The sequence below is a fragment of the Ammodytes marinus genome, assembly GCF_949987685.1.
Source record: "Ammodytes marinus genome assembly, chromosome: 20".
Lineage (NCBI taxonomy): Eukaryota > Metazoa > Chordata > Actinopteri > Uranoscopiformes > Ammodytidae > Ammodytes > Ammodytes marinus.
Window position 1 is genome coordinate 16317110 of NC_137224.1, and position 12473 is coordinate 16329582.

Sequence of the window (12473 nt, forward strand, 5' to 3'; positions counted from 1 at the left end):
GTACGTTCTTATCTGATTAATTTAAAAGACGATCTGATATATATATATATATGATTTTATTCAGGACACATGAAGATCCATAGTACAATGTATAAAAAATAGAGTCAATACATAAATAACAACAAAAAGCACACCAATGCATGCAGATTAAAAAGAAATAAAATAAAAATAAAATAAGAGATCAGCATACAACACTTGCAGTATACAAAGATGCCCTCCAATGTCTCCAGAGTGTGGATGAGAACCTGACAGAGCTGAGCCCAGGCTTGGCCAATGCTTGAATAATACTGTTTTGTGATGCTGTCACTCTACATATAAAACGATACATCAAATTCCTAATTAAAGCATGACAGGTAGGCACACCAACATTTACAAACATTTGACTGGCACTAGACCATCTCGGTATTCTGAGAAGTATCCGCATTCCGTCATTATACGCCACAGTTAGTTTTTTCATATTGCTTTTTCTGTAAGCACGCCACAAATGGGCAGTATATAGCGGGGTACAGAATGCTCTAAATAGCGCAACCTTTACAGCAGTAGAACACATGTTAAATTTACGTGCAAGCATATTAGCTTGACCATACATCTTACGACACTGTCTTTTAATGTCTTTATCATCTGACAAATCATTAACAAAATGGTGGCCTAAATACTTCACATCATCACATACTTTAAGAGCAGTACCAGATAAAAAGAAATCAGGTCTTGTCTTCTTTGCCTCTGACAATCATAATATTGCTTTTATTTGCATTATATCGAATATTAAAATCCACACCGTATTGGGAACAAACCTTCAAAAGTTGTTGTAAGCCAGCACTATATGGGCAAAATATAACCAAATCATCTGCATACATAAGGTGATTAATGAGACTATTGCCAATCACACATCCTGTATTGCATGCATTCAACTGCTGTGACAATTCGTCCATATACACATTAAAAAGAAAAGGAGATAGGATTCCACCTTGGCGTACACCGTTATCAACATAGAAAGGTTCTGACACAGAATCCCCCCATTTCACCTGCATAGACTGATGAGCGTACCAGTAGACTAAGATTCTAATAATGACTTTAGGCACTCCTCTATGATGCAACTTAAGGAACAGTTTCTGATGATTCACACGATCAAATGCCTTGGAAGCATCTATAAAACACGTAAAGATAGTGGAATTCAAGCTATTATATCGGTCTAAAATTTCCTTTAAGGCAAATATACACATATCAGTACCATGTTTACGTTTAAAAACGAATTGGTTATCTGTGGTAAGAATGTACTTTTCCAACCTGCTAAGGAGGATTTTCTCCAAGATTTTGGAAACAATGCTGGCTAAAGCTATGGGCCTATAATTGTCTATGCTGTTTATTTTGCCAGCTTTGTCCTTAAGAACAGGGACTAATAGTACTGGTAAAATGGCTTCAGGCAGAGACCCATGGCCTAAGAATCCTGTCATACATATAGCAAGCAGAGTAATAAGTTTCCTGCTAGCATATTTTAGATGTTCAGCAGTTATTTTATCAGCACCACAAGCTTTGTTGTCATCTAAACCCAATACTGCAGATTGTATCTCTTCTGAATTAATAACCACATTTTCATTATTATAAACATATCCAACCTCAAAATTATTCCTCCCATTACAGTTAAATAACTCACTATAATGTTGTCGCCACATCTGACAGATAGCATCTGATCCACTGACTCCCTCAATATCTGTAGGTAAGGGCAATTTACTATTGTTCATGGCTCTAATCTCTTTCCAGAAATCATTATAGTTTTTATATTGTAACTTACATGCCAGAGACTCAGACCTCAGCGAGTTCTCATTCCTTTTGATGTATCGAAGTGCGTATTTAAAATGTGCATTTACACGTTTCTTCTGTTCAAATAAAGGTCCCTGTCTGTCTCTACCAGAAACTATCCAGGCTTTAAAAGCCCTCCTAGCTTCGGCATGAAGCCCTGCCACATGCTCATTCCATCCAGGCTTGATATTCTGAAGCCCACACTGGAATTTATAAAAAGGCCTACAGGCAGCATGAAGTGATTTCACAATTAAATCATATAAAACACATAAGTCATTAATATGTTGCGAATTTTTACAGTTAATATCACAACATTGTATGGCATCTTTAGGCAATGAAATGTTTCCCAGCAACCTATCAGTATTAATTAAATAATTCTGGACATCTCCTTCAGTTAGCTTAGACCAATCCAGTCTCCCTGTGTTGATGCTACTAGCCACAGTAGACAAAGCGGGTAGCTTCTCAACATTCACAGACAAAGAAAATGGTATATGATCAGCATTTGCAAACTCATAATGAATCTCCATGGCATCCACTGAGTCATGAGCATCAGTTGTACCAACACAGTGATCTAACCATGAGGTAGAATGCCATGCTTCACTGATGTGAGTGTAACTATCAGCAGGCAGGAAAACCTTGCTTGAGAGTACTAAACCAGCATCAGAGCAAAAATGAATTAGATGTCTAGCAAAGAGAGAATTCATATCAGAGATGTCAGCATTCATGTCTCCTACAATGAAAATACAGGTTGAGGCATTATCTTGAATAAAAGAGCCAAGAAATGCTAATCGATTAAGATATTCTGCTTCATTGACATAACACTCATAAGGAGTGTATATGTTTATGAGGATAAACTTTGTATCATGACAATTAAACTCTATACCAATAGCCCAATCCACTCCCAATCTTACCACTGAAATAAGTGGATCATATTTCTTATTCCAGAGGATAGCTACACCCCCGGGTATCCTACCTCGGACAATTTTAGTAGTTAGATCAGTAGTAGATTCTCCTACCCCATAAAATTCATTATGTAATGCATTTAGACCTTCCAAATCCTGTTTGGCTAAGAAAGTCTCTTGAACACACAAAACATCACAGAACCCAAGAAGTTCATCTACAATAAAACGACGTGACCTATCCCCTGGACTGTGTCCAAGACGGAGGCCACGCGCATTATACGACCCAACTCGAAACTTCATGATAGGGATTTATTTTCTACACAGACTGCTCATGATTCACTTGCCCATTGTCTTTGGATGTAGTGGGCTCCAGGCTTCGGCCACCAGGAGACAGAACAGCTGCATTGGCTTTGCGCTGGGCTCCAGTGGCACGCTCAGCTGCGTGATCTCCACCAGCTGATGCGACACGGGGCTGACGGGCTTCATAGTAACGGCGAACGTAAATTCCTGCTGGCCACAGCTGCGGATCGTACATCTCATCTACTTCATTGCATTCAGCCATGATATGAAAAGAGCTGAATCTGTCCCGTGCTGATTCAATTCTCCGACATGACACCGATCTGCCCAGTTTATGTGTCAGATAGTCACGTAAGGTGTCAGCTTCCATATCAGGAGCAAATCGTGTGGCGAACACACTCACCAACTTGGTTGAACTTGTGACAACTCGAATATTACTCCCGTCGCCAGTTCCAACTATTCCCATCTGCTTCCTCTCACGTCTCTTGGGTTCACGCAGGTTAGGTTCACGCAAATGACGGGGTTTTGGCTGAGAATGCCCCGAGGCATTGGCGTTATTCGGCCCCGGCTTAGCACGCCGACTGTCTCTCACAACCTCGCTCCATTTAGGCGACTGGGTCAGAGTTAGTGGAGGGATATTCATTGCCGTAGCTCCCGGTGCAAACTCCGATGTCAGAGCGCGCACACCCAGCTGCTCTTCCTCCTGAACATCACCGGTGATATCGGGTGCAGGTGATCCATTAGGCCTCTCTAGCACAGCCACCCGCCGGTCCATATATGGACCGGCTATAGCCGCTGTTAGCACCCGCAGGTCATCACTAATACTTGCTTGAGTTACAAGAATCATTTTCATGCTGGATACTTCCTTGTTAAGCTGTTCAATCCTGCCAAGTAGGGCAGAAACATCAATGCTGCTAAACGTGACAGGAGGAAGCTCATCTAGATAATAAGAAACAAATCTGGGAATATCTTCCCCACATTCGTTCAGAATCTTTAGGCAGGCCTTAACGTTATTAACATCCTTCTGGGGACCTTTGTGCATAACACATCGTTGTGTCGTGTTCGGACAGACTTCAAAGAGCACCTTTTTAGACTCCTCAATCCACTCCGACGAGAAGTTAGTAGAAGTCAGCATAACGATTTCGTCTTGGCTAAGTGTCCTCATTTTAGTGACGAGGAAGTTTAAAAATTCATCCTCCACAATCAGTTTGCCATCGATAGTTTTAAAAATCTCGGGCTTAGAACGTGAACAAACTTTACTGCTGGTGTGACCTCTGTGGTCGGTCTCTCGCACAATAACGTCTCGGAACCCAGGTTTTGGCAACAGCAGTTTTTAATGGCTCTGCATCTGCATATTTCATAGAACAAACAGCGGAGAGAGTCATCAACGTGGGCACGGACAATAGTGTGTTCACTCATGGAATTCTCTCAATGGCTTTTTAACTATTACAGTGTGATCGTATAGTGGTATTTGGTTCACATAAATAAAATAAATAAAGCATAACAGAAGTCTCACTCTTCTTTTAAACAATAAAGAAATGTCCTATATAATAACAAAAATATATTCTTCTTTTCACAGAGCTCACATAAGTGCATTAACCTGCTATTACCATAGTTTTAGTAACCTCTTAACATGTATTACAAAGTGACAATAAAACACTAATATAACAAACCAGCAGACAATATTTGAGCTGCACAATATTAAAACACCTTGCAAAAGTAACACATAGCTACTGTACATACCTGCATATTTCATAGAACAAACAGCGGAGAGAGTCATCAACGTGGGCACGGACAATAGTGTGTTCACTGTAAAGACGGCACATAACGTGAGCTAGCTTAAAACAGGAATTTTCCCGACCAATAAAACATACAAAAGGCGACTTGAAAACAAGCAAAAACATGGCGAAACGTATCTTTAACATATATATTTTCCTACTTTACATAAACAGCTCAACTTCTAACTACAGTTCATATAGTTAATTATTAAATATGCGCACAGACTCAACACACGTATTACCTCATGGAATTCTCTCAATGGCTTTGGAAAATCCCCAGAATGCATTGCCCTAATGACCCAACTACTCCGTGCAGGTACACATTTACGACAGTAGATGGCACTGTTGCACCATTTTAGCTGGATTTAAACAAGAACTCAACCAACCATGTTACATACACCCCCCTTAAATCCTGCTAAATTGGGGCACAATAACGAGAAAGAAAAAAAAAAATATATATACATGTAGCTACCCATAAGAGCATATTCACAGTCATAAAGTCAGTTCAACAACTTTCCACATGGAATTATGTCAGCAAGAGATTGGCCAGACCCCTCACAAACATAGACTAAAAAGATGCCGTATACACCTCTCGTACAATAAACTCAACTCTTTCACAGGGATAACCATAAGTCACCATAGACAAGCACTAGCGTGAGTAAAAAAACAACTGCAAGAAACTATCCCGAAAACATGTTTCTGACAAAAGAAAAGAAAGAATCAGCTGTTGATACTGAATCATCCACAACCTGTTCATTCATCTCACAAATAAGTCTGTCTGGAAGTTTAACACGTCTACCTGCCCTAGTGCAAATGGGTGGTGGCTGTGTGCAAACTGTATGTTCATGTGTGAGTATGACTGATTGTGTGTCATGTTCAGGGGAGGGGAACTGTTCATCTGCCACAGCTGAGGGCGGGATGGCTGCATTCTGGGAAGCCACAATTTCAGCCGGTAGTACAAGAGAAGGCAACTGTTCAGCTTGTACAGCAGAATCAGAGGACTCTGGAGCTTCGTACACAGTATGTGGGGTTACAGTAAGCTCGGCCTCCAAGTGTGAGTCGCTCATAGCTGTAACAAGAGAATCAGGCTGGCTGTCTATGGATTCCACATCACTTGCATCATCCATCTGCTGTAGCCAGTTACGTGTCTTTGTCACACTGTCTTGAACATCAACGACTGGTTCACATTGTTCACTTCCATCAACAGAAGGGCAGCTCAACTCATCATCATCTCCGGCAGGAAGAAAACTCACAGGGAGTAGAAGGTTTCTGTGAACAACTTTCTCTCTTGATGTCACAGGGTCCCTGATGCAGTAGACATTGATTCCAGGCTTTACAGATGTCACTTCGTAGACTGTGGATTCCCACTTATCTGCTACTTTCCTCTTCCCTCTCTCACCACGATTCGCAAGTAAAACTCTGTCACCAACTGTGAGAGGAGATCCTCTTGCCTTGCGGTTGTAGTTTTTCGCCTGACGAGCCTGCTCTGTGCGACTGTTCTGCCGAGCGATGCGTGCAGCTTCAGAGAGGTCACGTCTCAAATGGAGGACAAACTCATTGTGACCAACAACAGCATTGCTGGGGAGGGCGTGCTGGAACAAAACATCAACTGGTAACCGGGGAATCCTGCCAAACATAAGAAAGAAGGGTGCAAAACCAGTTGTTTCGTGCTGAGTGCAATTGTAGCAGAATGTCAGCATTTGCAGCATTTGTGGCCACTTAGCCTTTGAGTGGGGAGGCAGGGCCCTGATCATGTTCCCAAGAGTCCTGTTGTAGCGTTCCACAACTCCATTTCCCATGGGATGGTACGGGGTGGTATGTGACTTGTGGACACCGGCCACTTCTAGGAGCTCTTTAATGAGTTGACTCTCGAAATTGGCTCCTTGATCCGAATGAATGCGTTTAGGGAAACCATAGATGCAGAAGAAGTCATTCCAAAGGCGACGAGCAACCTGCTTTGCTGATTGGTTTTTGCATGGGAAAGCATGTGCCAGTTTAGAGAAATGATCCGTGACAACCAAAACGTCAACACTTTTTTTGTCAGTGTGCTCAGCAGTCCAAAAATCAATACATACAAGCTCCATTGGCTCGGAGGTGCAAATACTTTCAAGTGGGGCACGGTCTTTAGGCTCTGGAGTTTTCCCAACCACACAGCGAAAGCAGTTTCTGACATGATTGATAACGTCTTGCTCCATCCCTATCCAAAAGAATCTCTGTCTGGCAAGTGCGAGCGTGCGAGCCTGCCCCTGATGACCAGCGGAGTCATGGAGACCATTGAGGACTTGTGCCTTGAGGGCGTTTGGGACAACGAACTGGTGAGTTGTCATGTTCATTTGTTTGTCTCGTTTCACTTTGTACAACACACCGTTCTTTACGGAGAGCTTGGGCCAATGTCGTAACAGCTTCAGCACACCACGAGGCTCACCAGCACGTTCACGTCTACTGGGCCTCCTGTGACGCTGGACATAAAAGAGAGCTCTGCCCAGAACATCATCCTGCTCCTGCAGATTTACCAGTTCACTACTTGGCAGAGAGGCAGTTTGGTCGACAGGAGCGAGCTGGGGAATATCTGGTCCAATGCCTCTGACTTGGCTTAAACCTCCAGTGTCATGTGCATTCAACACAGCTGAGACGTCCTGTGAAGACAGTGATCCATGAGAGGATGGTGATGTGACAACAGCTTCCTCCTCAGACTGATCTACAACCATCTGACAGTTAGTAGTACATCTGAACGCATCTTGTACTGTCCTATCCAACAACCCACTGACTTGATTCTGCAACAAAGCATATGGCTCATTTACAAGGCGGTGGCTCATGCATGACTGGACAAATGGCTCTCTACTTAGTGCGTCAGCGACAACATTCTTTGGGCCAGGGACATAGTTCAAGTCAAAACTGTAAGCAGCAAGCTTTGAAACCCATCTCTGTTCACATGTATCTAACTTAGGCTTAGTTAAGATGTACGTCAATGGATTATTATCCGTCCAAACTGAGAACTTTTTAGCTCCTTTTAGCCAATGGCTAAATTTATCGCAGACTGCCCATTTAAGAGCAAGAAACTCAAGACGGTGTGCTGGATAGTTAAGCTGCGAGCTTGAGAGAGTTTTGCTGGCAAATGCCACAGGTCTGGCAATCTTTCCATCAGGAGGCACCTGTGAGAGGACAGCTCCTAAACCATCAAAGGAGGCATCAACAGCAAGGATAAATGGGGAGTCAAAATCAGGATGTGCTAGTGTAACACTGTGCATAAGGTCACGCTTTAAAACCCTGAAAGCTTCTCTACACTCGTCAGTCCAATCAGATGGCGACAGTCTAACTGGGCCCTTTTTGAACTTTGGTTTATTTCCCCTTCCTCTTTTGGGTGATGCAGCGGGTTCAGCCACGAGGCTGAACAATGGCTTAGCTTTGGCAGAGCAACCTTCAATAAAGTGATGGTAATAGAGGACCATACCTAAGAAGGATCTGATTTTCTTTGCAGACGGTGTCTCTCCATTATGCTCCATCAGGTCAGCTTCCTGCACATCATTAATAGCCTGCACTTTACTCGGGTCAGTCTTAACACCATCTCCACATATGATGTGCCCCAGGAACTTGACAGACCGGCGAAGAAAGTGGCACTTTTTAGGCGAAAGCTTCAAATTGTTGGCCGAAAGGCGGGAGAAAACCATCTGCAACCGCTGGAGTGCGACCTGTTCAGATGGAGCATAAACCATTAGGTCATCCAGGTAACATAACAGGCTTGTGAAATTCTCATCACCAAAGATGGACATCATCATTCGCATGAAAGTAGCAGGGCTGTTTGTGAGACCCTGAGGCATCCTGTTATATTCATGTAGACCAAAGGGGGAAGAGAACGCTGTGTATTTTTTGTCATCCTCATGCAGCCTGACATTGTAGAACCCGGAGGTGAGGTCCATTGTTGAAAAGAACACATTTCCACCGAGTGCAGCGAGAGTGTCTGTCTGATGAGGCAATGGATGTGCGTCTTTGACAGTTCTTGCGTTCAACCACCTGAAGTCATTACAGATGCGGAGATCACCATTTGACTTGACAACCAGGACGAGGGGAGATGCATATTCACTCTGAGACTTGCGAATTATCCCCAATTCCTTCATATCGTTGATGGCAGTGCGGAGCTTATCATAATGGCAGGGTGGGACTCGTCTGTATGGAAGTCTGAAAGGCTTATCATCCATTAAACGGATTCTATGTACAAAATCTTTTGCCTCACCACAGTCCATTTTGTGCCTCGAGAATATGTTCTCATACTGTTCAATGATGTACAGCAGTTTATCTTTCCACTCCGGAGAGACTTCACAGGATAAAAGGTCCAAATCTTGCAGGCCAAGGTCGCTCAAGATGCGTGATATTTCTTCCTCCGACCTTGCTTTAGGAGGTGAACTGTGTGTGTGCTGCGCACTGGATTGGACGTGCTCTGGTTCCGGTAAGTCCTGCACAGAGAGACATGGGGACACATCGGCAACCTTTGCATTTCTCTTAAGCGTGAGTGGCTTTTCAGTTGGATTTAATATTTTCACTGGAACCCAGCCTTCTCCTGACAACGAAGTCACAACTCTCCCCACAAGAATTTGTGCAGGTCTGGCCTTGGACTGTGTGGGTTCAATGACAACTGTTTTTCCCACTGCAGATACATCAGAAGCAGGTAACTTAGCCCACACTAAATGCTCAGACATCGGCTGTAAAGTGACACATCTTTTAAGTTTAGCCGTGCCGATCCTGTTCGGCGTCGCTCCAGCTTCACATTTATCCATGTCAGACAACAGAGACATTAAATGGGGTAGATTATCACCTTGAGTGTTTTCAACAGGAGATGTGAATTCACCAACTGTCTCCTTCATCTGTGAGATAAGCCACTTAATTAAGTTACTGCCAAGAATCATTTCATCAGTCTGGCCTGGCACAACCAGAACTGGTATTATCACTTTATAGCCATACACTGATGTTATGAGGTCATACATGGCGGTAGGCGTGACAAGGTTACCCCCACAACCAACAATGACAAACTCTTCAGCTGATTTCTTTTTCATGTCGGGGATGGACTGGGAAAGTTTGTTGTCAGCTGCCACACTTACAGTGCATGCCATAGAACCACTGTCCACTAATGCTCTCAGGACTAGATTATTAGCAGTGGTGACATCTGTGTAGAATAGGCTGTCAGTTTTTGAGAGTCTCTGCAAGTCTTGTACAATCATTGTTTTATGTGACGGCAAAATATTGCTGTAGGTCTCACATAAGGTGTCATAATCTTTGATTTCTGTCATATTCAAGGTGGGAGGCTCACTTACTTGATCTACACTGTCCTCCCCTATGTGCAGATCATTTAGTTTCCCTGTTGACCATGGGGAGGAGGGCGTCTTCCCTCAGGGCAGTTGCGACGTGAATGGTCAGGTGAGTAACAAAGAAAGCACAGCCTGTGCTCGCGACAGTGTGTGAGAGCAGAGTGAGAGCCGTCTTTACATAGCTTGCATGGCATTTCATTCAAGCCCTCAATCCTTGGCAGCCTGTTCTGTGGTCTCTTGTTAGCTTGAGTGTAACCAGGGCTCTGCAGCAACACTTTCTCCAGCATTCCAATCATCCTCTCCAGAGCACCGGCGTCTTGGCTCACAGCTTGCTTTTGTTCTGGGATGTCTGAAACAGGCGCAGTGTTAGGACAAACCTCGACTTTGTTCATCTTACTCCTTTCTCAAGGTGGTATTCATCTAACACTTCTTGAACCTCTCGTGTGGACCATTTGTCAACCGTCTTGGACCTAAAGGTAAGGGCTAAATCTCTGTTGGGGCAGTGTCTGATGAACATACGTGTGACTTCAACACTGGGGTTGTCGAATACTTTGCCTTGCTCTTTGAGAGAAGTTACAGCATCGTCAGCAGCTCTGTTAAGTCTTATCCAATATTCATATGGATCCTCCTCCCCCTTTGGTAAAGTGGAGTAAAAGTCAGCCAGCGGAACAGGGGAGCAATGGCTTGAGCCAAAATGTTTGTGCAGTAGCCTGTAGATTGCATGTGGATTACGCTTAACATCAATCTCACCATTTCTTATCCCATATCTCACCACATCCTTTGCCTTGCCTCTCAGGTGGACGAGAATTTCCTCAGCCTGATGTTCCAGCTGCACGCCACTTTTATTGATGTAGTTCTTCATCGAGTCCTCCCAGTCATCAACATCCAGTTTATCCGAGCTCTCCCCTCGAAACGCAGGTGGGTCTTTAACTCCTCTCTGTGCGACCAGCTGGACTTTGGATTGATCTAGTGTGTGGCTCTGGAAGGACTCTTTGTTATTGCAAGACACATCATGGCTTGTGTGTGCAGCAGCTTTGGGGCTCGATGTGTTAAGGTGGGACATTACGCTATCAGCCAACTGCTGTCCTATCTGCTGCACAATAGTGCTCATTTGGTCAAAGAGTCTAACATCATCATGGGGAGGGGCTGGGGGTGATGTGTTAGTGCACTGTGGTGGACATAACTCAACTTTAAGTTCACTGTGAGGTGTCGCTACATCATCACCAAAATATGTCTTATTCCCCACATGATGATCACCAAGAGAAAATGGGACTGGGGTGCTATGTAACCCTCTACCCCTGCCAATACCCAGTGGAGTGATATCAGAGTTACAAAAGTTACTGAAGCTCATTTTTGTCATCAAAAGTCACCAGTTATAACTAAGAACTCAATCAAATATAGCAACTAGGCTGGCACTTAAACACACTTAATAAAAAGGACACAGTTCCAAAACGATGTAGTGGCGAGAAGACGTCTGTCCGGTCCGGCGTGGTCATGGACGAGTCACGGCACCAATGTGACCTCTGTGGTCGGTCTCTCGCACAATAACGTCTCGGAACCCAGGTTTTGGCAACAGCAGTTTTTAATGGCTCTGCATCTGCATATTTCATAGAACAAACAGCGGAGAGAGTCATCAACGTGGGCACGGACAATAGTGTGTTCACTCATGGAATTCTCTCAATGGCTTTTTAACTATTACAGTGTGATCGTATAGTGGTATTTGGTTCACATAAATAAAATAAATAAAGCATAACAGAAGTCTCACTCTTCTTTTAAACAATAAAGAAATGTCCTATATAATAACAAAAATATATTCTTCTTTTCACAGAGCTCACATAAGTGCATTAACCTGCTATTACCATAGTTTTAGTAACCTCTTAACATGTATTACAAAGTGACAATAAAACACTAATATAACAAACCAGCAGACAATATTTGAGCTGCACAATATTAAAACACCTTGCAAAAGTAACACATAGCTACTGTACATACCTGCATATTTCATAGAACAAACAGCGGAGAGAGTCATCAACGTGGGCACGGACAATAGTGTGTTCACTGTAAAGACGGCACATAACGTGAGCTAGCTTAAAACAGGAATTTTCCCGACCAATAAAACATACAAAAGGCGACTTGAAAACAAGCAAAAACATGGCGAAACGTATCTTTAACATATATATTTTCCTACTTTACATAAACAGCTCAACTTCTAACTACAGTTCATATAGTTAATTATTAAATATGCGCACAGACTCAACACACGTATTACCTCATGGAATTCTCTCAATGGCTTTGGAAAATCCCCAGAATGCATTGCCCTAATGACCCAACTACTCCGTGCAGGTACACGTTTACGACAGTAGATGGCACTGTTGCACCATTTTAGCTGGATTTAA